Genomic DNA, 27,172 nt, shown 5'->3' with positions numbered 1-27,172 from the left:
GTTTTAAAGTGGGAGGTTGACAAAAATAAAGTCATGGTGCACAGAAATAATGGAAGGGAGACAAACATTAGAGATGAGTCTATGCAGAAGACTTCGACAGTAGTCCTATTAAAGGACCTTGACTAGTATGTTAGAGAAGGAGTGAGGAAGGAGGAAGAGATTTCAGAGGCATTGAGGTGCAAGAATCAATAGCAGTTTGTGGCCAACCACACATGGGAGTGGTGGAATGACAACAAAGAATTAGACAAGAACAAGGGCAAAGTCAAATCTTGGTACCACTAGATTGCCGAAGCCCTAACATAGATAGGAAGTCTGGAGGGAAAAGGAGTTTGGGGACTAGATTAATGATTTCAATTATTGATATCAATGATTATCAGACATCTGAAATAAAATATATAGCAGGCAATTGAAGATAGGGTACTGGAGCCGAGGACGGGTCCTAGTTACATCGTGGGTCTTCATGGTGCAGCAGATGCTATGAAAACAGGACAAGATTTCTGAGGGAGGGGTAAAAGGGAAAAGGAACAGATGGCTGAAAACTGATTTCTGGGGACCCACCGCTATCCTGGGATAGGCGGCGTCAAGGAAGCAACTGCTAGAGGAGGAGGTGCACCAGAATCTCATCATTTCTCTGAAACTAGGGAGACAGGGTTTTAGGGAAGAAAGAGAGGAGTAAACCATTTCAACAGCTATTGAGAATGGGAATGGAATTTAATGACAAGATGAGTTCAAGTATGTAGTTGCAATGAAGACCTGGGCCCAGAATTCAGATGACAAGGGACTAAAAGAATAGCAATGGAAAGAAAATAGAAGCAGAGGGTGCCATCATTCCTTTAGAACTTAGCAATGAAAGGAAATAGAAAAACTACAGATTATCTGGGACATGCAGGAGGTGATAAAAGAAGAATTGCCTTCAGATGAATGGATAAAGAAAATGCAATATATGTGCATCATGGAGTACCTGTTGTCAGCCATAAATAAGAATGAAACCATTTGCAGCAACATGGATGAGCCTGGAAGATGTTAACTGAAAGAAGTCCGGCACAGAAAAATAAATACATGTGTTCTTGCTCATATATGGAAGCTAAAAATGTTCATCTCATCAAAATAGAGAGTACAATACTAGTAACTAAACGCTGGGAAGGCTGGGAAGGAAGGGATGGGGAGAGATGGGTTAACAGATACAAAATTACAGCTAGACGGGAGAATTAAGTTCTAGTATTCTGTAGCACTGTAAGATGACTATAATTAACAATAATTTTCTGTATTTTTTCAAATAGCTAGAAGAGCGGATTTTGAATGTTATCAACACAAAGAAATGATAAAGGATTGAGATGATGGATATGCTAATTATCCCGATGTCATCATTACACATTGTATACGTGTATTGAAATATCACACTGTACCCTGTAAATATGTATGAATATTATGTGTCTATTAAAAATATATATATATATATTTTTTTATTTCATCTTATTGTTATGGGGGATACAGAATTGCAGGTTACATACGTTGCCCATGTACTGCCTTTCCCCCCAAGTCAGAGCTCCAGGCGTGTCTGTTCCCCAGATAATGCGCATTGCACCCATCATGTAGGTATATATCCCTCCCTTCCCCACCCCCCCTTCCCAAGTCAGCACCTTCAAGTGCATTCCCCAAACGGTGTGCAATGCACTCATTGTGTAGGCATACACCCATCCCCTCCCCTACCCCCCACCTCAGTCTGATATCTGATTGGTGTCGTTCCCAGATGTGTATTTAGTTGATGATCAGGGAAACCAATTTTCTGGTGAGTACATGTGATGCTTGTTTTTCCATTCTTGGGATACTTCACTTAATATAATGGGTTCCAACTCTCTCCAGGAGAACCATAGAGATGTCGTATCTTCATTATTTCTTATAGCTGAGTAATATTCCATGGTATACATATACCACAGCTTACTAATCCAATCATGTATTGATGGGCATTGGGGTTGTTTCCACATCTTTGCGATTGTGAATTGTGCTGCTATAAACATTCGGGTACATGTGTCTTTGTTACAGAATGACCTTTTTTCCTTTGGGTATATGCCCAGTAATGGGATTGCTGAGTCAAAGGGCAGGTCTACTTGAATCTGTTTAAGATACCTCCATAATGCTTTCCACAGGGGTTGCACTAGTTTGCAGTCCCACCAGCAGTGTATGAGTGTTCCTGTCTCTCCACATCCACGCCAACATGCGTTGTTTTGGGATTTTTTGATAAAGGCCATTCTCACTGGGGTTAAGTGATATCTCATTGTGGTTTTGATTTGCATTTTTCTGATGATTAGGGATGTTGAGCATTTTTTCATATGTTTGTTAGTCATTCTTGTATCTTCTTTTGAGAAATTTCTATTCATGTCATTTGCCCACTTTTTGATAGGGTTGTTTGATTTTTTCTTGCTGATTTTCCTGAGTTCTAAATAGATTCTTGTTATCAGTCCTTTATCTGATGTGTAGTATGCAAAAATTTTTTCCCATTCTGTAAGTGGTCTGTTTATTCTCGTGACTGTTTCTTTGGCTGTGCAGAAGCTTTTTAATTTAATCATGTCCCATTCATTTATTTTTGTTGCTGCAGTGATTGCCTTGGGGGTCTTCTTCATAAATTCTTTGCCTAGGCCAATGTCTATAAGAGTCTTTCCTACATTTTCTTCTAGAATTCTGATTGTATCACGCCTAAGGTTTAAGTCTGTTATCCACCATGATTTGATTTTTGTGAGAGGTGAAAGCTGTGGGTCCTGTTTCAGTCTTCTACAAGTGGCTAACCAATTCTCCCAGCACCATTTATTGAATAGGGATTCTTGTCCCCAGAGTATATTCTTTCCTGCTTTGTCAAAAATTAGGTGACTATATTTGGATGGTTCTATATTTGGATTTTCTGTTGTGTTCCACTGGTCTGTGTCCCTGTACTTGTGCCAGTACCAGGCTGTTTTAAGAACCATGGCATTGTAGTATAGTTTGAGGTCTGGCAAATTAATACCTCCCATTTTGTTTTTGTTGCTTAAAATTGCTTTTGCTATACGGGGTCTTCTCTGATTCCATACAAAGTGTATAATTATTTTCTCTACGTCTGCGAAGAATGATGTTGGTAATTTAATAGGGATTGCATTGAATCTGTAGATCACTTTGGGTAGTATAGACATTTTAACAATGTTGATTCTTCCGATCCACGAGCATGGTATATTTTTCCATCTATTTGCAAGTTCTGCTATTTCTTTTCTCAGTGTTTCATAGTTTTCCTTATAGAGGTCCTTTACCTCTCTAGTTAGGTATATACCTAGATATTTTATTTTCTTTGTTGCTATTTTGAAGGGTATTGAGTCTTTAATTTGGTTTTCCAATTGACTGTTATTGGCATATATAAATGCCTCTGATTTGTGTATATTAATTTTGTAGCCTGAGACTTTCCTATATTCATTAATCAATTCCAGGAGTCTCATGGTTGAATCCTGGGGGTTTTCCAGATATAACATCATATCATCAGCAAAGAGTGAGAGTTTGATCTCTTCTTTCCCTATTTGGACTCCCTTGATTCTGCTCTCTTGCCTGATAGCTCTCGCAAGGACTTCCAATACTATGTTGAAAAGTAATGGGGACAGTGGGCAGCCCTGTCTGGTTCCAGTTCTAAGTGGGAGTGCTTTCAATTTTTCCCCATTCAGAATGATGTTGGCTGTGAGTTTGTCATATATGGCTTGTATCATTTTTAGATAGGTTCCATCTACGCCTATTTTAAGCGTTTTTATCATAAAAGGGTGTTGAATTTTGTCAAATGCTTTTTCTGCATCTAATGAGAATATCATATGGTTTTTGTTTTTGTTTCTATTTATGTGGTGAATTACATTTATAGATTTCCGTATGTTGAACCACCCCTGCATCTCTGGAATGAAGCCCACTTGGTCGTGGTGGATTATTTTTTTGATAAGTACTTGGATTCGATTTGCTAGTATTTTATTGAAAATTTTTGCATCTATATTCATGAGAGAAATTGGTCTGTAGTTCTCTATTTTTGCTGCGTCCTTTCCTGGTTTTGGTATCAATGTTATATTGGCTTGGTAGAACGTGTTGGGGAGAATTCCATCCTTCCCAATATTGGAGAATAGTTTATGTAGGATGGGCACCAGTTCTTCTTTGTATGTATGGTAAAATTCAGGTGTGAACCCATCTGGACCAGGGCTTTTCTTTTTGGGAAGGTTTTTTATTGCTGTTTCGATTTCAGTTCTTGATATTGGTCTGTTCAGGTACTCTATTTCTTCCTGGTTGAGCCTGGGAAGACTATGTGTTTCTAAAAATTTGTCCATTTCCTCCGCATTCTCCAGTTTGTGTGCATAAAGATTTTTGTAGAATTCATAGATGATATCTTGTGTCTCTGTAGCATCGGTTGTGATTTCTCCTTTCATGTTCCTAATGGAGGTTATTAGAGATTTTAGTTTTGTGCTCTTGGTTAGTCTAGCCAGGGGTGTGTCTATTTTGTTTATCTTTTCAAAGAACCAACTTTTTGTTTTATTAATTTCCCTTATAGTTTCTTTGTTGTCCTTTTCATTTAATTCTGATTTGATCTTAGTTATTTCTCGCCTTCTGCTAGGTTTGGGGTCATTCTGTTCTTCTTTCTCCAGTTCTTTGAGTCTATTTGTTAGGTTGTCTATTTGCAGGTTTTCTGTCTTTTTGATATAGGCATTTATGGATATGAATTTTCCTCTCAGGACTGCTTTAGCTGTGTCCCATAGATTTTGATAAGTTGTATCTCCATTGTCATTTAATTCAAAGAAACTTTTGATTTCCATCTTGATTTCTTCCATTATAGAATAACTATTCAGGAGAAAGTTATTTAGCTTCCATGACTTTGAGTAAGTGTGAGGGTTTCTGTTTGTGCTCATTGTTACTTTTATTCCGCTGTGATCTGAGAAGATGCCTGGTATAATTTCTATTTTTTTGAATTTTTGAAGACATACTTTATGTCCTAGGACATGGTCAATCTTAGAGAATGTCCCGTGAGCTGATGAGAAGAATGGATATTCTGTGGACTTTGGGTAGAATGTCCTATAGATGTCAGCCATGCCCATTTGTTCTAGCATTCTATTTAGGTCCATTATGTCTTTGTTTATTTTCTGTTTAGAGGATCTGTCCTGTACTGTCAGTGGGGTGTTAAAGTCTCCAGCTATTACAGTATTGTTATCTATCATTTGGTTCAGAAAAATATATATTTTTAAAAGAAGAATTATCTTGTTCCACCTTCTAGTTGAAAAGCAGGAGAAATTTTGCTTTTCCTTGCAATAGGCATGTTTTTATTCTTATTCATCTTTAGCTTCTTTTGTTTGTTTGTTTTGTTTTGTTTTTAAGGACAGGGTCTCACTGTCTCACCTAGTCTAGAATACAGTGGTGCAATTGTAGCTCACTGCAGCCTTGAACTCCTGAGCTCAAGGGATCCTCCTGCCTCAGCCTCCCAAGTAGCTGGGACTACAGGTGCATGCCACTATGCCCAGCTAATTTTTAAATTTTTTTGTAGAGACAGAGTCTCATTACATTGCCCAGGCTGGTCTCAAACTTGATTCTCAACTGATCCTCCTGCGTTGGCCTCCCAAAGTGCTGGGATACCAGGTGGGAGCCACTGTGCCCAGACCGTCTTTAGTTTTGCTTAGCATTCCTAAGAGACCCTTGAATGAGTGCTTATCAAAACCTCTGTATTAAGAATGATTTTTACTAGATTTTTCTATGATAGGAATATGCTCCTTATTTCTGGGTCAAGAAATGTAAATGACACCGAACAATAAGAAGTCCTAGACTTTTTGACCTTCTTCCAGGAAGCATGAGGCCTACTAAGACATTCCAATATTAGCTAACTCTCACACGGGTGTGGATAGCAGGTTGATGACATTAATAAACTAGCCAGATCAGACCCTTGCTACTCAAGGTGTGGTCTATGGACCAGCTCTGACAGCATCACCTGGGAGCTTGTTAGAAATGCTTAGTCTTGGGCGCAATCCCAGACTTACTGGATCAGAATCTGCATTTCATCAAATCCCCAGGCATTTCCTACAAACACTGAGGTCTGTGCAGCCCTGGTCCACTCTACTTTATTAAATGCAACACAGAAATTTTTTTCTCTCTGAAGAAAGAAAGGTAAAAGTAGGGAACAAACCAACATTTGCTGCAGATCTGCTCTGAAATAGACACTAAAGCGTGAGTCTCACCATTTAATCCTTAAATAACAATAGTGGTATAAATTGTTGCTCCCATTTAACAGATGAAGAAACTCAGGTGCAGTCATCCCATTGTTGCCCAGCTGGGAAGTGCCAGGACTGCAATTTTACTTCAGATGTTTCCAAATACGAAGTTTGTTCTATTACACCAAGCTACCTCTAAAGCATCTGAAAGAAGGCATTCTAAAAGCTTTCGGAATGAACAATTACTTAAGAATTTCACTAAGGAAAACATGACATGACTCAGAACCATAAAACTATCAACATTAAGCCTTTTATTTTATCGTTGCAAAGTGCTTTCCTTTGTTAATCTTCACAATAACCAGGTGAGGCAAAAATTATCTCCATTCTGTAAATAAAAAAAAAACCTGAAGCTCAAAGTAGCTAAAGGTTTGCCCACAGTCATAAAGCGGTGAGTCAGAATTGGAATTAAGGTGAGAAAGCTTTACTGTTAACTGCCAATATTCTGACAGTTTACTCTCCAAAGTCATTTAGATATGAACGAGCCAAGGTAACTCTTTTACGGATGTTGGCTGTTGTAGTTTGGAGCCACCTGGGTCGATATTTGGGGCATTCAACTTTCCTTAAAGTGACAAGCCATGTGGACCCCAACCATTGTATTATGGCTGGCTCTGCCTGACGCTCTCAATCAATATGTATTAATGCATGAGGTCTGATGATCAAGTTCTTAGAAGAGTGTGGTCTAGGAGGCTCAACATAATGTGGCTCTGAGTCTCTCTGCTTATTTTGTCATCTCATGAGACTTGTCTCTTGGCTCTGGATCCAGCCACCGATGTGCTCTCCCCACTCCCTAAAGTAGGCTGTGCCCCTTCCCTTCCCAGCTCAGCTCTTTTGCACAGGCTCTTTCCTTGGTCTCTAGTGCTCACTGTCCTCTTTGCTTGCCTAAAGTTTATTCATTCATTCTTCAGGTCTCAACCTTCATCTCACTTCCTCAGGGAAGCTTTCCCTAACCCTCTTGTTTAGGTCAGGCTCCCCTGTTGGACACTCTCGAAGGCCCCTGTATTTCTCCATGATGGCACTGATCACAAGTGTAATTTATTAATTATTTGGGTAATAGTTTCTTTAAGGTATAACTCCCCCCACTAAACTGTAAGTTCTGAGAAAGCAAGAACCGTATGGTATTTTATATTCCTGTCTCCTAGCACACATACCTGGCACATAATTGATGTCTAATAAATATTTGTCAAATAAACCAATGGATTTCAATAATGTCTGTGAAAATGTTTTTGTGAACTGTAAAGTTTTATACAATTGATATTGCCATTATCATTATTTGTACTCTACTTGAAATTTATTTTGTATTTTAATGATTGATAATGAATTTGTATGTATTGAACTAATTATAATACATTTTCTTTCATTTTAGTAGCTAAGCCTAACTTTAGCCCACCTTATAGTTTTATATGACATGCACAGGAAGGGCCTGAGTTAATCAGGCACAGGAAGGATGATTTCCATCAGACTAAGACAGGAACCCTAACTAGGTGAGAAGTCTCTAAATTCCTCACCTAAACCCTGCCCATAAGATGGATGGATCAATCTTAAGAGATTCATACTCAAACCGAAAGGGTTTTGGCAATCTTTCTGGTACCACTTGTTCCCAGGAGAAAGTATGTGTTTGCAGACAAATGTGTTTGCTTTATTTTGGGTCAGAAAACATAGATCATGTTATGCAAGATGCTTTCAATTTCTGCCATAGTTGCCAAGATATTCAAATAAATTCAGCACCCAACCTTAACTCCTTGAAACCTGGTATTCTCTACTCCTCTGCTCTTTTTAAGTGATTTCTGTTATGTGTTTATTTCTAATCTCCTGTTCTACGTCACAGGAAGCAGACTCAAATCTTTTTGGGCAGTAAGCACTATATACATCTTTTAAAAAAATACTGCGTGCCTTTTGCCTGAGCTATCAGTAGTTCAAGTGGTCACATTTGAAAAGAGGAGCTGGCAAAAACAAAGCTATTATCTTTACTACAGTAATGGAATTCAGACACTATGGGATTTGGGTTGGAGAAATATATTGTTCATTAAGCTCTTTTTAGTGTTCCTCAAATTAAAATCACATATGACTTCTTTTCTGACTAAAAGGCTATCTTAACCACAGACTCTCTAAGAGCAGCCATTGTTTTTTTAGTTCACGGTATACATTCAATGATGTGTGGGGAAGCACTTGGTAAACATGTTAAAGTACTTAGTAAAGATTCTATCCAAGTGTAATTGCTATGGTTTTAAGTATTCTTACTCTACATAAAAATCATTTTAGCTTATGAGTGTATTGAATCTTGAATCTGGGCATTTTGAGTGTCTTAAATAGGTGTGTACATCTTAAATCTGTATTATGAGTTTAAGCAAATAATATGCCTAGGGTCTGAGTTAACTGGACAAAGCCAGAGACTGTCATTGGCCTAAATGGAGACTATGCTGGTTTGTTCATTTATCCAATAAGGATTCATTCAGCATATTCTCAAGCCACCAAGCTAGGCCTTTGCGATGTTTGGTATAGTGATGTACCAAACAGACTTAGTCCCTGCCCTCAGGAACTTATATTCTAGCAAAATAATAATGATATTAACATTTAATTATAATAGTAATAGATAAACACTTATGGAGAGTTTATTATATGGACTAGGTACTATATTAAGAACCTTGTGCAAATTATCTCATATTCTTACAGTCCTATGAATAGGAATCATTATTATTTTCACTCTCATTTTAAGATAAGAAGACAGGTTAAGAGAATTTACTCAAAAGTCAAGTTTGAAGTTTATTAGGCTGAATTTCAGTTCTGAACATAAAACAAGATGTTTGCAAGAGCTCAGTAAAGAGAGCATCAGGCTGAGTATTCGATCCAGTAGACACCTTACTCTGTGCCAGACACCAAGTCAGCCCCTCAGGGTAGAACAGGAATGATGAAGATGTGATCTCTCATCTCAAGGAGCCTGGACTTGGGAGAGATCTGAAGTTTGGTCTTGGTTCTGATTTTAGGAGCTGGACTGAGAGAGTCTCTAGCTTCTTGGAGCTTCTTGGAAAATTGATTAATTTTCTAATCTGTAGAACTCAGGGAGGCAGCAGAGCAATTAATTTTGAAGAAGCCTTAAATCATTAGTGACCACTTCTAAAAGATGTGCAACTTCCTTCACATATGTGTTATGTTCTACTTAGCTGACATTGTTTTCTTTTTGGTGGCACTGTAATAGTTTGAAGTTTGAAACTCTACAAGGCAGTAAGATTGCTTTGAACTGTTAAATAATTTAGACTAAGTAAGCCCTGTAGATAAACATGTAATTATGTGAATTGCTGTTACTGATGTTGAAATGTAACTATTTACCCAATGAAAGTTAAAGGTGTTCCCTAATTAAAGTCTTTTAAATTCATGCTGATATTTGTACAGTTTGAGATGCCATAATTATGTTCAAATGAATTCTTGGTGCTTCAGGGAACATATGGCTATAGAAAATAATAATGTTGTTATAATTATTTTTGGTGCTTAATGATACAATAGTTTATGCAATGTTAATGTTCAGATGCAAAGGGTTGTTAATGATGTGATTGTTGAAAATAGTAAACTATGTTATAAAAACAATCATTTGTGACTAGGCAATCTACTTTTTGTTGCATTATGCTAAAGCAATATTTTTTCACATGTTGTATGATAAATATCATGTGTTGCTTTGAAACATGGTTCATATAAGTATGCTGGGATATAACTTTCAAAGGTTTATGCTTAGTGGGCACTTAGAATATGCACACTCTGGTCTTTATCCATCCTCATAGACAACACATATTTCTGAATATTCTTAGCAACTGACATTCTGGTAAGTGGAGCAACAGGAATTAGGGAGATGGGTAAATAGACAAGACATCTCATCTCACTCCCAATTCCTTTACTGCCTATGCACTGAGAAAGCATCCTACTGCACATAATTTTTTTAATACTCTAAGACCTAAGTGAACTCTATTCAAGGAAAGCTTCCCTGAAACAACTACAGCTGCTAAAACTACTGAACAAGACTGCTTTGTCCAAATCACCAAGGCACAGTTCCCTAGGAGCTGGGCATTTGCATCTTCAGAAGAAAGAGGCTAAAGAAATCCTCATTTAGTTGTGCATGAATATACCCACGGAGGAGGACATTAGGTTTTGCTTGTCATGGGACAATTCACAGTATAGTGCTGCAGTGTGGCAAAGCTGGAAAATGTCCAGAATCCAAAGGCAGGTGGACCTGAGTTTAGATCATGACTCTGAAACTTACTGGCTGTGACTGTGGTCAAGATACTTATCTTTTCCAAGTCTCAGTTTTTTGGTTTATTTTATTTTATTTTATTTGAGACAAGAATATCACTCTGTCGCCTGAGGCTAGAGTGCAGTGGCGTGATCATAACTCACTGCAATCCTGAATGCCTGGGCTGAGTAGCTGGGACTACAGGTGCACGCCACCATGCCCGGCTACTTTTTCTACTTCTTGTAGAGATGTAGAGATGGGGTCTCGCTCTTGCTCAAGCTGATGCGTCTTAGTTTTTTTATACAGGGTTTCTCAATGGCAGCACAGCTGACACTGTGGACCACAGAATTTTTGTTAGGGGGATCTGTCCTGTGCATTGTAGGATGTTTAGCATCTCTACCCACTGGATACCAGTTGCACTGTCTCCCAGTGGTAAAAACCAAAACTGTTTCTGCTCCTTGCACATTTTATTAGGGTAAATTTCCTCTAGTTGAGAACCACTCCTTTAGGTGTTAAATGATAGATAATAGAACCCATTTCACAGGTGTGGTAGGCAGAATAACAGCCCCTGAAGATGTCCACATTCTAATCCCTGAAACCCACGAATATGTTACCTTACATGGTAAAGGAGAAATAAGGTTGCACAACTGACCTTAAATTTGGAGTTTACTCTAGATTATCTGAGTGGACCCAGTGTAATCACAAGTGTCCTTAAGAGTGAAGGGTGAGGCAGAAGAGGTCAGAGTGACATATGTGAAATGGCCTTGAATTATTTTTTCTGGCTTTGAAGATGGATGAAGGAGGAACCTAGAAATGTGGGCATCCTCTGGAAGCTGGAGAAGGCCGGGAAACAAATCCTACCAAGAGTGTACAGAAATAACACAGCCTTGTTGACCCCTTGATTTTAGCTCAGTGAGATGTATGTCAGACTTCTGACCTACGCAACTGTAAGATAATAAATGTGTTTTAAGCCACCAAGATTGTGGCAACTTGTGATAGCAGCAATGGAAAACTAATAAGGCTACTGTGAAAATTATGAGATAATGCATATAAGTTACTATTGCCTTGAAATAGTAAGTACTTAATAAATGTTTGTGATTTATTTTATTTTATTTATTTATTTTTTATTTTTTAGTATTTTAGAAAAAAGATAGGGTCATAAGACATTCATCTGCAAGTATGAATGGTGTTCTGGGTCTTTTAAATGGATTCATGGATTTTATGCAACAAGCTATCTGGACATGCCATTTGTTCAATTGTAACAAGAAATCCCTTGCTCTGTCTTGGTATTCATGCTCGTGCTGATGTGTTTCCACCCACAAGTCTGGGCTCTATCTTTCCAGCTCTCTGAGCCCTTGACTTCATCATAGCTCACTGCATCCTCCTGACTCAGCCTCCCAAGTAGCTGGGACTACAGGTGCACTCCACGATTCCAGGCTAATTTTTCTATTTTTAGTAGAAACAGGGTCTTGCTCTTACTCCGCCTGGTCTCAAACTCCTGAGCTCAAGCAATCCTCCCACCTTGGCCTCCCAAAGTACTAGGATTACAGGCATCAGCCACCATACCCAGCCATCCATTCTCCTCTTAGACCTGCCTTCCCTTGGCCGCTGCCCTAGGCAGGCACACTTGGCTCTGGTCCTTGGATCTCTCTCTTGAGTGTGACATTTTTTTTTTTTCTGGTCTTCTGGCTCCTTGCAAAGCAGCTCTAATAAGGTATGAAAGCCTTTGTCCCAAGCCCATTGTAACACAAGATGTTCTAGCCCACCAGCCAGCCCCTTTCCTGAGGGTGGGGATAGGACAACAGGGGTTGTTTTGTCTCATGTATTTTGATGCTCGGTTGTTTGGTGCCATTACATTTAGGATCATTATGTCTACCTGGTAAATTGATCCTTTCATCACTATAAAATGTCCCACTTTGTGTCTAGTAATTTTCTTTTCACTGAAGACTACTTTATCTGATATTAATATAGTCATTACCTTTAAAATTAAAGCTTGCATGACATATGTTTTCCATCTTTTTTCCTTCAACTTAATTATATCATTGTATTTGAAGTGAGTTTCTTGTAGAAAGCATATTGTTGGATCATTTTTTAATCTGCTCTGCCAATTTCTGTCTTTTAATTGATGTAATTAGACTATTTACATTTAAGACAATTATTGATATGTTAGAGTTTGAACCTACCATTTTATTATTTGGTTTTTGTTTCCTGTTTCTTGTTACTTGGTTTCTCTTTTCTTACCTGTAGGCTACTTGAATATTTTTAGGCTCCCATCTTGATTTACTTATAGTCTTTTTAGTATATTGCTTGGTATAGTTTTCTTAGCTGTTGCTCTAGGTATTGCAATATACACATGTAATTTATCACAATCTATTGGTATCAGTGTTTTACCATTTTGAATAAAGTATAGAAAATTTACTTCCATTTAAGCACATTTACTCTTCCCTTAAATATGGTTACCTTTAAATATAGTTGTACTAAATGTTACAATACATTGAACACTACATGAGATGATGTTATGATTTTTGCATCAACCATCAAATACGATTTAAGAAATGAATGAAGCATAAAGATAACATATATATATATCATGAAATAGAAATGAGAGTCCAGAAATAAATCTTGACAATTACGATCAGTTGAGCTTCAACAAGGATGCCAAGACAATTCAATGGGGGAAAAACAGTCTTCTAAACCAATGGTGTTGGGACAATTGGGTATTTGTACACAAAAGAATGAAGCTGGACCCTTACCTGACACCATACACAAAAATCAACATTTCTTCAAAAAAAGATATACAAATGGCCAACAAACACAGGAAAAGATGCCCAACACTATTAGTCATTACGTAAGTGCAAATTAAAACCACATTAGATACCACTTCATACCCAGTAGGATGGCCATAATAAAAAAGGCAGATAATAACCATTTTGGGTGAGGATATTAAAAAAATTGGAACTCTTGTACACTGATGGTGGAAATGTAAAACAGTTTATCCACTTTGGAAAATAGTTTAGCAATTTCTCACATGATTAAACATAAAGTTACCAAATAACCCAGCAATTCCATTTCTAGGTATCTACCCAAGAGAATTGAAAACATATTTTCATACAAAAACTTGTACATGAATGTTCATAGCAGCATTATTCTTAAAAGTCAAAAAGTGGAAATACACAAATACATCAACTGAAGAATAGATAAAAATGGGGGATCGACATAATCTCTACAAATAAAAAAGTCTTATGGTGGGAGAGTCAGTAGAACAAACCATAGTCCCTGTTCCTGCAGCTATTCTTGAAATCATAGCCAACATATTTCATCCCCCTCGTCCATAACTCATTTTCTGTTTTCTTCACTCTTAGCCAGTACTTCAGCTTCTCTGGATTCCTTGTTTGGTGGAATGACCTAGACTTTTACTCCTGAGAGGACTGAGGCTTTGGTTGCCTTGCCCTTGTCAGGACATAGCTATTAATACTTTTCTCTGTTTGCTGTTCCTCGCTGGGAATGGAAGCACCAATGAGTCCTTCGAGTTGCAGGCTCATCCCTGACACATAAAGTAGCAGCAACCTTATCTCTTCCCTACAATCAAAGTTGTTACTCCTGCCAATAGAGAAACTCTTTTCTTTGTTGCTTCATGCACATGAGGAGTCCAAAGTGACCAGGAATTAGTTGTATTAACAGTTTTGGGTTCAGTGAAGCATTATGTCCTGATGAAAGTATTCCCTCTTCCCTGAGAACCAGGACCTCCAATCCAGCAGAATGCAGAGTCTGAGGGATGGGAAACATACATTCTGCAAGTGGGATCATGGGAGCCATGCTGAGTGGAGCCAGTCTTATTTCTACCCCTCGGTTCCTGAACCTGTGCTGTGCCCTCATCAGGAATGGGCACCATGTATCATGCACTTGTTGAATACATATATAACATCCCGAAGGACCATGCAGGGCCACCATCAGATGTTTTCTGCAAGTGGGCACCTCTACAGAACCTTTCCAAAGTTCTCTCGGGCTGATGCTCTGGGGAACACGGTATGTGGTAGGATCTGTGGATCCCATGGGCATGTGTCCATTGCCACATACCATTTTGCTGTGAAATGGCTCCTTTGGTCTGCGGCAGTGTTCCACAGGATCCCATGTTGGTAAAGTATATTTTATAAGCCCTTGGAGACTGGTCCTGCAGGCAGAAAAGTCACACCCTTGTCTAAAGTAAGTGACAAAGACTAATTACTTTCCTTCAGGATTGAAAGGATCCAAAATAATCAACTTATCCAAGATGGTAGCTGGGCGCCTGCAGGGGTGCTACACTGAGAGCACAGATTTGGTCCCTGTGCTCTCCAGTTTGGTATTCAGCAGGGCCAGTGGGGTCAGCCGTGGTGAACGAGAACCTGTGATGTTCATGGAGCCCATGCACAGCCTCCAACCCTGCCAACCCTCTGTGTGTAACACGTCATGCAAGAGTTACCTAGTCTACCTAGTTGTTGAGTATCTCCTCTGCAGTGAGTACTTTATGGTTGGTATTAAAGTGAAACACAAAGATCCACATTTCTTGTGCCCATTCCCTGAATTCCATCCCTATGCATCTTCCCCAGACCTTGTCTTTGGTTTTCTATTTCTGCTGCTTCTAGGTGCTGACTAACCAACCCGGCCATTCACCACTGCCCATGCCCCTGTTGGGGCTGAAGACAACAAGATAGAAAACATTTAGAGGGATTTCCTGTAAAGAGGAGCAGGGACTTGAGGAAATGATTTGGAGGGAGAAAAAGGGTCAAGATAATTTTTTAAGATAAGAAGAAATCAGAGTGTGTCAGTATGCTGAGGGAAGTAATCCAAAGGAAATAGAAAGTATGATGTAGTACACAGAGAAGAGAATTACTGGAGTTGGATTTCAGTAGCCTCAAAATGCATTATAAATGGCAATATATTATTTGAAGCCAAATTATGACACATTTTAATCATTTATATATAAATTTAGTGGGATTATATAAATTAATTATTCAAGAAACATATATTAAGCATCTACTGGGAACTAAGGATATGCTATTTCTAGGGATATAGAGATAAACAAGAATATCTTAAGGAATTCACAATGAGAGAGATGATTGTGGAAAAAGTTAATTGCAATTTAGTGTGAGAAATGCTATAATAGAAGGCTTGGTAGAAAGATCTTCATTTTGATATCATGTATGCCCAATACTCAAATAATTGCTTACAGATACAGGATCTAACTGCAAAAGATATACAACTAGCTGTGTCAGGATTTTAAAATATCTTTTATCTGTTGTTCTTGTACTTACAGGGGAGAATCAAAAGAGCAACTAGTTCCTTTTAATCTGCCCTCTTTTTTTGTCTTACTGCAAAATAGATAGGGAGATGACGTAAATGTAAATGTGGTTATAAAAAGTTACAATTATGAATAATTGGTACTGTCAGTTACAGACCCTGATGAATTGCTGATACGTAGAATCATTAAGAGAATTGGCAGAGGAATGTTATAAAATCAGATACTGCTTCCCTAGGAAATTATTAGGGGGAAATAGCATTAGAATAGAGAAAATGAAGCTGATTTTGTTTGGGCTTTACTGTCTTTCACTGAGCATACATTATGCATAAAACTGCACAGCATGAGTCAACCTCTAGAAGGTTTACCTGGAGGGGGAAAGGAGAATGCAACTCTAGGAAGAAGAATGTAAGTCCTAAGCTAGGAATATCTTTTCATTTCAAAGAGTTGCCTTGTGTTTCTCATATTTATGTCACTGAGATGGAACATCTTTGGAGAACACAGATGAGGGCAAATGGGGCTGGCTCTTGGCAGTAGATGGCAGTGGCATTTGGAAGTAAGTGACCAAAGCTTCTCAGAGCCACACCAAGACCTGTCTCTTGCCCCCATCCAATTGACCTCATTAAACTGCTCCCATATCACACACAAAATATACTTTTTTGTCTTAAAAAATGGAAATAAATAAAAAAATTGAAATAATTTTCCAATTTTATTAGGTATAAATTATTGTTTTCATTCCCATGGTATAAATTGTATAATATTTATATATAATTATATACACATTGAGCCAAGTTAGAGCTCACCAGCTGACTTACTGTATTTTGTAAACATTGTAATAGATGTTTTAAAAATTTAGAGGCAGTATTATTTTTCTTTTCATGTCTAAATCATGTTATAGGCCCTTAAAATTACAGCCACAGGTACTTTGCGAGTAATACCTGGTGGATAAAATTTAGATGGTACATGACCAAAAAACTATGGATTCTAGTTCCGCCCCCCTCCCTTAGGAATGCCTCTTCCACTTCAAGGATTATGAAGTTATTCCCTATGTTTGTTTAATTGTTCTGGAAATCATTGTGTATGGCATAGAGATCTAACTTCATATTTAGATATGTGAATATCAAATTGCCTCCTGTATTTGATTGTGAAGTACCCGTTATGGGGACTTGCTCATGTTTAGGAAGCCAGTCAGCTGTCAGAGTGGTCAGGTTAGGCAAAGGAGGTGGGGCAAGCAAAATACAGGTGAAGCTTGGAGGAAATGATCCTCCTTTTCCCCTGTGGAAAAGATATCAATTGTCCAAACTATCTTCATAGGACTTTACATATTATGTATTATAAAGGTCTAACAATTATAACTAACGTCCATTCTTAAAGAGATGTCTGCTTGGTGGCACACAATCAAAGACATTCTAGGTAAGAGGACAAATCTGAAAACCAGAGCTGATCAATATTTAGTTTCAAGATGTCGATAATCTCTTGTCTATAAAAGAGCTGCATGTTAGAAGCATGTCTCAGATGGGAACTTCCCAAAGGGAATCATAAGATTTGAAGTCAAAGTATGTACCCAATCCAATTCTAGACCCAGAAGCCAGCAGCCTCCAGTGGAGGCATCTTGGCTGCTCATGAGAACAGGCTGCTGTGCGGGATAAAGAACCCTAGGTTCCCTCAAGGTCAGATCCTGCTCTCAAAAGTGCTCAGTGTGGAAGTCCTGGGACTGGACAGAGAGATGTCTCTAGGCCAGGAGAAGGCAGGAGTTGAGGGGAGCCCCAGGCTTTCCCCTTGACGGGTGGCTATGGATTGGCCATGCTCTTGGGCAGCCCTCTTCAAATAGCTGCTTTCTCTGGATTCTGGCAATCAGGTGCTTCATACCTAGAGGTGGGAAATGGCTTCCTGACCTATACTTTTGTAAATAGACAAGGGACTCAACTAAGGACTTGGCCTGAGAACTCTTTTCTTCCTTATCAATTCATTAATGCTTTTAAGAAGATGATGTTTTATCTTTTATCCAGGACTTTCTATTGTTTTCAGCATGCAACCACCATGTTATCAGAAACGGAAGTTTTGTTATTTTCTTTTATGACAGGTGAGGATTTTTTATCTCTCTTATACCCATTTCCTCTCCTCCCTCCATCCTCTTAATGTTGTATAACGTTTCTTTTGCCTATTCTATCTTCAATGTTTCTTGTTTTGACTATGAAAATATTATTCAATGTTGAACCAAAAAATGTACTGTTATTCTCTTTCCTTTCCTATTTTTCCTGTAGTTGATAGAACTTTTCTTAATTTTCTTAGTATCTATGGTGTTAAACTAAGCTAAATTTGGCCTGACAATGCTTCCATATTTGAGTCCTTACATAAGGAACTGCAACCTAACTTTAGTACAGAAACTAACTGAAAACCTAATTTACAAGTATACTCTTTTGTTTATTTATTTTAGAGACAGAGTCTCACTGTGTTGCCTAGACTGTAGTGCAGTGGCGTGTTCATAGCTCCCTGCAACTTTGAACTTCCGGGGTCAAGTGATCCTCCCGCCTCAGCCTATTGAGTAGCTAGGACTACCTGGCTAATTTTTTAGTAGAGATGGCAGGGGGTTTAGGGGTGGGGGGGGTCTCACTATTTTGCCCAGGCTGGTCTCGAACTCCTGGGCTCAAGCAATCCTCCCATCTTAGCCTTCCAAAGCAGTAGGATTACAGGTGTGAGTCACTGCAGCCCAGAGTATGCTCTTGTACAAATAGTTGAGTCTTAGTCAATTCCAACAGCTGAGCTTCAGTCAGTTATAGGAAACTGATTCAAATGAGGCAAAATGCCAAGCTGTAACCAATTAAGCTGTCTCTATACCTCCCTTCTGTTTTCTGTCCATAAATGCTGCCTAACCATTTTGCAGATGAGACTTCTTAGAATCTGTTCTAGTTTTGAGGGCTGCTGGATTCATGAATCATTCTTTGCTCAATTAGATTCTGTTAAATTTAACTTGTCCAAGGCTTTTCCTTTTAACAATGACTAAATGTTACCTACCAATCCATACCTATCCTAAACATCTTGATTGATAACTCAGATATAGAATTTATGGATACAAATTATTTACCTAAAAATTTTTGAATGCATTGATCAATTATCTGCTTGTTTCTAATGTTGCCATGGAAAGGCTTGATGCCATTCTGATTCCCAGTCTTTTGCATACATGTTTTTTTCTCTCTCTGGAAGTGTTTAGGATCTTTTATTCTTCCTACAGTTTAATAAAATGAACTTGATATATGAATCTTTTAAAAATCTATTTTACTAGGCACTCAGTTACTAATATCTGAACTGTTCTGGACAATTTTTTTAAATTATTTGATAACTTTTCCCCTTTAGTTTTTCTCTTTTCCTCCTGGAACACTTATTAGTATGATAGTCATCTAGGATTGGTACTCTAATATTCTTAAGTTTTGTGTTCAATCTTCATCTCGTTTTGCTTTTGGTGAGATTTGTTTTGCTTTTTCTCCTAATCCTTTTACCGAATTTAAAAAATTTTTAATATTTTTATATCCAAGAGTTTTTCCTTGTTCTCTGTTTCTATTGCATAACATACTGTTGTTTCAATATGCAACATCTTCTCTTATCTCCCTGGGAATATTAATTACAGTTTATTTTTGTTTTGGTCTCTGTCTTTTGTGTCAGAGACTACGATCAAAGAGCTGGTGAAAGGCTAGAAAGCTGATTAGAAACTCCATGTGTAGGGAGTGGCATGCCAACGGATGCGCTTCCTCGGATGACGGTTGTTCTCAGCTACAGGTGATTTTTTGCCCTCGTCTCCACTGGAGACATTTGTGATGTTCACACCTGGGCAAAGAATACTACTGGTATCTAATGGGCAGAGGCCAATGATGCTGTTGAACATCCTGCAATGCATACAACAGCCTCCCACAATGAAGAATTATCTGGTTCACAATGTCAGTAGTGCTTGGAATGAGAAACCCTGCTGTGGGGATGGGGTGGCCAGCCTGCTTGGACCTCATATGTCAGTAGGTAAAGGACTTTTATCCGGTGTGTGTGGTCAGTGTCTCCAGGGAAGCATCTTTCAATCCGCTACTAAAAAGTATAAACCTGGTCACTCATATTTTGAGCTGGGCAAAGGAAGGAGGCTGACAGGGCTCTTGAGTTTAAAATTGTATTTCATTCTAGCACTTCACACCACCATTCTCTTTGTTAATATCCTCTTTAGTTCAAATTTTTTCCAGAGGGGTGGTTGCCAGGCCAAGAGCAGTGGGAATGAGAGCATGAGGACTCAATTTTTTCTTTTACAGATTTTCAAGCAATCTCCTGGTTAAAACATCTACTCATTCTTAATCTTTTAGGGTGCCAGTGTCTCCACTTTTTGAGCCATTCTGGGGTCCTGCGGGTCAAATCAGCTTGCTTCTGGCCAGTATCACCTCTGCAGGCACTTAGATTTACCCTTCCTCTGTTTTGCTAAGTCATTTACCATTCCTCCATCTGATTTCTCCCCTAAATACAGTGTGGTCTGGGGTTACAGATGTTTCCTAGATTCAACAAAGATGGAATTTAGGTTTCTGTTTCTTGTTCTTCTTGTGGGAAGATGGCATTGGGAATGTCTTTTAAAAGGAAGTGACAGTGACTTTTATGCCAAATTGCCAAAAACTCGTATTCTGTCCATCTTTAGTTGCTAGTTGGTACCCCTGTGCAGTGTGCTGAGAGCAGCTGTGACCCGCTCTGTGCTAGCCCTGGGCCTCCATCACAGCTGTGCCATAGCAAGTCTTTTTTACGCAAAGAGGACAAATGGAATAAATAAATACTTTGGAGATCCCGAGGAGAAATGAATAATTTTGGGAGACTTGAGGAGGAGGGTTTGAGAGAAGTGAGTCTTCAGTGGAAATGTACAGGTTAAGCAGGCATTTGGCTGTTAAAGTATAGGAGAGGGAGAAGAGCTAGGAGGAGAGAGAGTTTGAGACAGAGGCTACTACAGGCCAAGCAGCTGTGGACATGTGAAAGGACCATTAGGGAGAATTAAGATGGGCTGTTATTGGTGTTTCACAGATAAACTCATCTAATCCTCGCATTAACTGCGAGGAAGATAATTATCATATTCCTCATGAGGCATATGAGGAAATTGAGGCATAGAAAGGATTAGCAACTTGCCCAGGGTCCCTCATCTGGAAGGTGACCACTCAGGGATGAACACGTCGGTAGTGTGGCCCCACGCCAGCTGGCACCACTGGGAGAAATGTCACCACCACGGCTCACCAGTGAGGACGTTTGGAGCCAGCGTGTGAAGAGGTCTTGGATGACAGACCAAGGGGTTTGGATTTTATCAAATTTATCATGTTTCTAGAACTCACCAGCCAATGGATTCTAAGCATGGTCAAATAATAGTTTAATTCCTCTTGATCAATAGCTCCCCTCCACCAAATGAAAAGACCTCCACACATCTCCTTTCTGGGTGTCTCTTAAGTCCTAGGGCTGAGAGCTGCCTCCAGAGCAGCTCGGTTGGCCTACATCATTCCTCTGATCTTCCCGCTGCTACAGGTATCTCTGCACCCAGCAGTGTGGCCGTTACCTTTCCCCTGTGCGACTGATACTGTCTGGGTGATTGGTCTTTCTGCAAACTGACCGTTCCTCTGCTGATTGCCTCCGGAAGGATGAGAAGCCCAAGCAAAAATCTAGAGGAACATTTTACAGAAGGAGTGTTCATGTGCTGATAAAAGTATTGCTCAGTTTCTCATTTTGTTATCAGGGACTAACATGTGATAAGATTATTAAATAACGGATGTGTATATCTTTATATAAGTATGTTATAGCTATAGTAAATTTTGATATTAAAGTCTTTTCACAAAAGTGAAAATAGTCTTACACTGTTAGAAGACTTTGAGTCCACATGCTATTAAGCACTTGAAAAAAATTAACCAATATTACTGAGCACCTCCTAAGTACCATGGGAGATACAAAAAATAACACATATGGTCCAAGACTCCAGGCTATATATAATATTACAATGTAATTGTGTGTCATTTGATATAGTTTTATATACATCTTTGTTTCCTATTCTTCTTTCCTCATCTCAATTATAAATTACTGAAGTAAAAAAGAGTGCTGCTATATCTGGGCCCTTCCATCAGGCGTTCACAAGCCTTACAAATCTTACCACAGTGCTAAAAACTCAGTTGTCATTGATTCCTTTTTTATTCGTAGTTTATATGGTATCTTTCCTTTAATGATCTCTTGAGTAAGGCAGATTCTCTTTTTCTAGATTCTATTTTTTATTTCACAAATAATTATACATATTCATGGGGTACATAGTGATATCTTAATATATATAAAAGAGTATTTGTAACATTAATGGAAAACAGTAGAATAACTTATTTCATTATTTCTGGACATATCTTATTTTCAACCAGTTAATTCTTTCCCTGTTTATGTAAATGTAAATAATATAAAGGCTGTCATTTTTAATTTTGTTCTGATTGTAAAAATAATATGGTATAGAAAAAGAGAAAAAAATCCCCCACAATTCCACCACTCAGAGATGAGAATTGTTGATACTTTGAAATATTTCCTGTTCAGGTTTTTGTCTATGGAAATACTTATCCTGAGGAAATCACCAGAGATGATGTGATTTATGTACAAGGATGCTTATTATAACAGTTATATTTAAAAATTAAATACAACATAATTGTCTACAAGAGAGTAATGATTAAATTTATTACAGATTTTTATATTTCTATGTTATAGAAATTTATATATATATTTATATATTTCTAGGTTATTTTGTAGTCATCGTAAGTCATTGCAGTCGTTACATTTTTATAACAACTTTATTGAGATATATTTCACATACCATAAAATTCACCCATTTTAAGTATACAAATTCTATGGTTTTTAGTATATTCACAGAACGGTACAACCATCATTACAATCATTTTAGAACATTTTCATCACCCCATAAAGAAACCCTGTACCTGTAGCGGTCACACCCTGATGGTCCTGTCTCCCCCATCACCCTAGACCTAGACAACTACTAGTCTGTTCTATGGATTTATCTCAATTTCTGTCTCTATGGATTTGCCTATTCTGGACAGTCCATATAAATGGAATTATACAGTAAGTGGGCTTTTGTGACTGGCTTCTCTCACTGATCTTATTGTTTCCAAGGTTCATCTATGTGGTAGCCCCTATCTGTACTTTATTCCTTTCTGACTGAATGATATTCCATTGTCTGAATATGCCACTTTTTGTTCATCCATTCATCAGCTGATGGACATTTGGATTGTTTCCACTTTTGGCCATAACGAATAATGCTTCTATGAACATTCATAGCAGAGGTTTTTTGGTAGACATATGTTTTCAATTCTCTTGAGTGTATACGTAGAAGCAGAATACTTGGGCCATATGGTAGTCCTATGTTTAAACATTTGAGGAATTGCCAGACTGTTCTTCAAAGTGGTTGCACATCTTACATTCCCACTAGCAGTGTATGGGGGTTTCAGTTTTTCCAGATCCTTGCCAACATTTGTTACCTGTATTTTTTTTATTAAAGCCATTCTAGTGAGTATGAAATGGTATGTTAATGTCACTTTGATTTGCATTTCCCTGACGGCTAACGATGTAGAGCATTTTTTCTTGTGCTTATTGACTGTTTGTTTATCTTCTTTGAAGATATATCTATGCAAATCCTTCACCCATTTTTAAATTGAGTTGTCTTTTTATTATTGAGTTTTAAATGTTCTTTATAGATTCTAGATTCATGTACATTATCAAATATATGACCTACAAATATTTTCTTACATGCTGTGGATTGTCTTTTCATTTTCTTGGCAGTTTTTTAAGCACAAAAGGTTTTAATTTTAATGAAGTGCATCTTATCTATTTTTTCTTTTGTTGCTCATGCATTTGGTGTCATACCTAAGAATGCTTTGCCAAATCCTACATCATAAAAATTTACCTTTTTCTTCTAAGAGTTTTATACTTTTAGCTCTTACATTTAAGTCTTTCATACATTTTGAGTTAATTTTTATATATGTTGTGATGTAAGGGTCCAACTTCATTCTTTTGCATGTGGCTATCCAGTTGTCCTGGCACTATGTATTGAGAAGACTATTCTTTCTTGTTGGATGGTCTTGGCATCCTTGCTTAAAATCAGTTAATCATAGATGGATGGATTTATTTCTGGAGTCAGTTCTGTTTCATTGATTTATATATTGATCTTTGTGTCAGTACCACACTGTTTTGATTATTGTTGCTTTGTAGTAAGTTTTGGAATCAGGAAGCATAAATCCTCCTACTTTGTGTATCTTTCAATATAAGTTTCAAGAGTATAAGTTTCATACTTCTTTTGCTACGTTTATTCCTAAGTATGTTATTCTTTTTGATACTATTATAAATGAAACTGTTTTCTTAATTTTATTTTTGAATTGTTCGTTGCAAGTGTATAGGAACAAAATTGATTTTTGTATATTGATCTTGTATCCTGCAACTTTGCTGAATTCATTTATTAGTTCTAACAGGTTTTCTTGTGGATTCCTTAGAATTTTCTGTATACAATATTTTGTCATCTGTGAATATAGTTTTACTTCTTCCATTTCCATCTGGATGCCTTTTCTTTCTTTTTCTTGCCTAATTGTTCTGGCTATTATCTCCAGTATAATGTAGAATAGAAGTGGCAAGAGCTGCCATCCTTGTCTTGTTCCTGATCTTGGGAGGAAAGAATTCAGTCTTTCACCATGAAGTGTGATGTTAGCTGTGGATTTTTCATAGCCGCCGTTTTATCAGGTTTAGAAAGTTCCCTTTTATTTGTAATTTACTGAGTGTATTTCTTTTATTATGAAAGGTGTTGTATTCTGCCAAATGTTTTTTCTGCACATATTGATACGATCATGTGATTTTTGTTTTTATTCTATTGATATAATGTATTACATTGTTTATTTTTTAGATGTTGAACCAATTTTGCATTTCTGGATAAATCCCATTTGGTCATGGTGTATATTTCTTTTTATATATTGCTGGATTCTGTTTACTAGTATTTTGTTGAGTATTCTTGCATTCAAATTCATATGAGATATATGACTGTAAATTTTTTTCTTGTGATGTCTTTGTCTGGTTTTAGTATCATGTTAAGACTGGTCTCATGAACAGGGATGGGAAGAGTTTGTGAAGAATTGGTATTAATTTTTCTTTGAATGTTTGGTAAAATTCAGCAGAGAAGTGGGACCAGGGCTCTTCTTTCTGGGTAGTTTTTGACCACTAATTCAATCTCTTCACTGGTTATAGGCCTATTCAAACTTTTTATTGCTTTTGAGTCACTTTTGTTAGTTTGTGTTTTTCTAGGAATTTACCCATTCCATCTAAGTAATCTAAATTGCCAGTGTACAATTGTCCATAGTATTTTTGTATAATCCCTTTTATTTCTGTAAGGTAAGTAGTAATGTTCCCTCTTTCATTTCTGATTCTAGTAATTTGAGTCTTGTCGCTTTTTTTGGTCAATCTTGCTGAAGATTTGGCAATTTTATAGATCTTTTCAAAGAACCAGGTTTTCATTTTATTAGTTTCTCTATCATTTTTCTATTCTCTATTTTGTTAATTTTTGTTTTATTATTTCATTCCATCTTTTGCTTTGAGTGTAGTCTCTTACAGAGAGCAAAAAATTGGATCTTTTTTAAATAAATCCAGTATCGCAATATCTGCCTTTGATTGATGGTTTAATTCAGTCACATTTAATGTTATTTGTATATATAGTCTTTTGATTTATGTCTGTCATCTTACTTTTTGTTCTCTATGAGTCTCATGTCTTTTTTGTTCCTCTATTTCTCCTTTATTGCTTTCTTTTATATTAAGTTAATATTTTTTAGTATAATGTTTACATTCCTTTAATTTTTTTCACTATTTTTGAGTTATTTTCTTAGTGGCTGCTCTAGGGCTTCTATATGCATCTTAACTTATCAGAATTGATTTCAGATTTACACTAACTTAATTTTAGTGAGATACAGAAATATTCCTCCTATTTAGCTGTAGTCCTTCTTCCCCCTTTTGTGCTATGATTATTATTATTACATATATCACATCTATTTATGTTACAAACTCAACAATACACTGTTATAATTATTATTTTCTATAATTTTATGTATTTTAAAGAAGGTGGAAGGAGAAAGGAGAACAAATATGTATAAATAGAGTTTGTTTTGTTACCCTTATTTCTCATCTTTTATTCTCTTCATTTTTTCTGTGGATTCAAATTACCATGTGATACCATTTCTTTACTTCAATACAGCTTTGCAACTGCCCATTTTTTGTTCTGTTATTGTCAAATATATTACATTTCTAAAGACATGAGTCCAGCAATATAGTTATATACATATTGTTTATATAACTACTTTTTTAATCAGTCAAGAGAAGCAAGGTGAATATGCATTTATAGTGTAGTTTATAATCACATAATTACCTTTACGACTACTCTTTGTTTTTTTGTGTGGATTTGAATTACTCTCAGGGGTCACTTGATTTCATCCTAAAGAACTTCCTTAATATTTCTTGTTAGGTGAGTCTGCTAACAACAAATTCTCTCAGTTTTTGCTTATGTGAGAATATTTTTATTTTGTCTTCCATTTGGAAAAATAGTTTTTGCTGGATATAACATTCTTGGTTAAGTATTTTCTTACAGCACTTTGAATATGTCATCCCACTGCCACCTGGCCTCTATTGTTTCTGCTGAGAAGTCAGCTTTTAATCTTATTGGGGTTCCCTTTTACCTGGTATCTTTTTTTTTTAACTTGTTGCTTTCAAAATTTTCTTTTTCTCTTTGTCTTTTAGTATTTTTTACTATGATATTTCTATAAGTGGATCTCTTTGCATTTATCATATTGGAGTTCATTGAGCTTCTTGGATATGTAGGTTAATGTGTTCATCAAGTTTGGGAAGTTTTCAGTCATTATTTCTTTGAGTTGTTTTTTTGTTTGTTTGTTTTTTGTTTGTTTAGATTTTTGCTCTCTCTCACTCCTTTCTTTCTGTTATTCCCAATACACATATGTTGATGTGCTTAATTATGTCCCACATTTCTCTGAGGCTCTGTTCATTTTCCCTCATTTTCTTTTTTTATTTGTTATTTGGACTGCATGATTTCTATTGCTTTATCTTCAAATTTGCTGATTCTATCTTCTGCTAGTTCAACTATACTAGTGAACCCCTCTAATGAATTTTTAATTATTGTTTTTTTTCAATTCCAGAATTTTCATTTGGTTCTTTTTTTATAATTTCTTTTTTATATTCTTCAGATGAGGAGACATTGTCATTATCATCCTATTTCCCTTTACAACTACTACTATTGCTTCTTCTTCTTTTTATTCTTCTCCCCCTCCTGCCCTTCCTCCTCCTCCTTCTTCTTTTTTTTTTTTTTATTTTATTTTATTTTTATTTTTTGTTTGTTTTTCAGCTCATCAAGGGGGTACAAAAGATCAG

This window comes from Eulemur rufifrons, chromosome 3 (assembly GCF_041146395.1).
Source record: "Eulemur rufifrons isolate Redbay chromosome 3, OSU_ERuf_1, whole genome shotgun sequence".
In the NCBI taxonomy this organism is placed as follows: domain Eukaryota; kingdom Metazoa; phylum Chordata; class Mammalia; order Primates; family Lemuridae; genus Eulemur; species Eulemur rufifrons.
Note: the sequence above shows the minus strand (reverse complement) of the source record.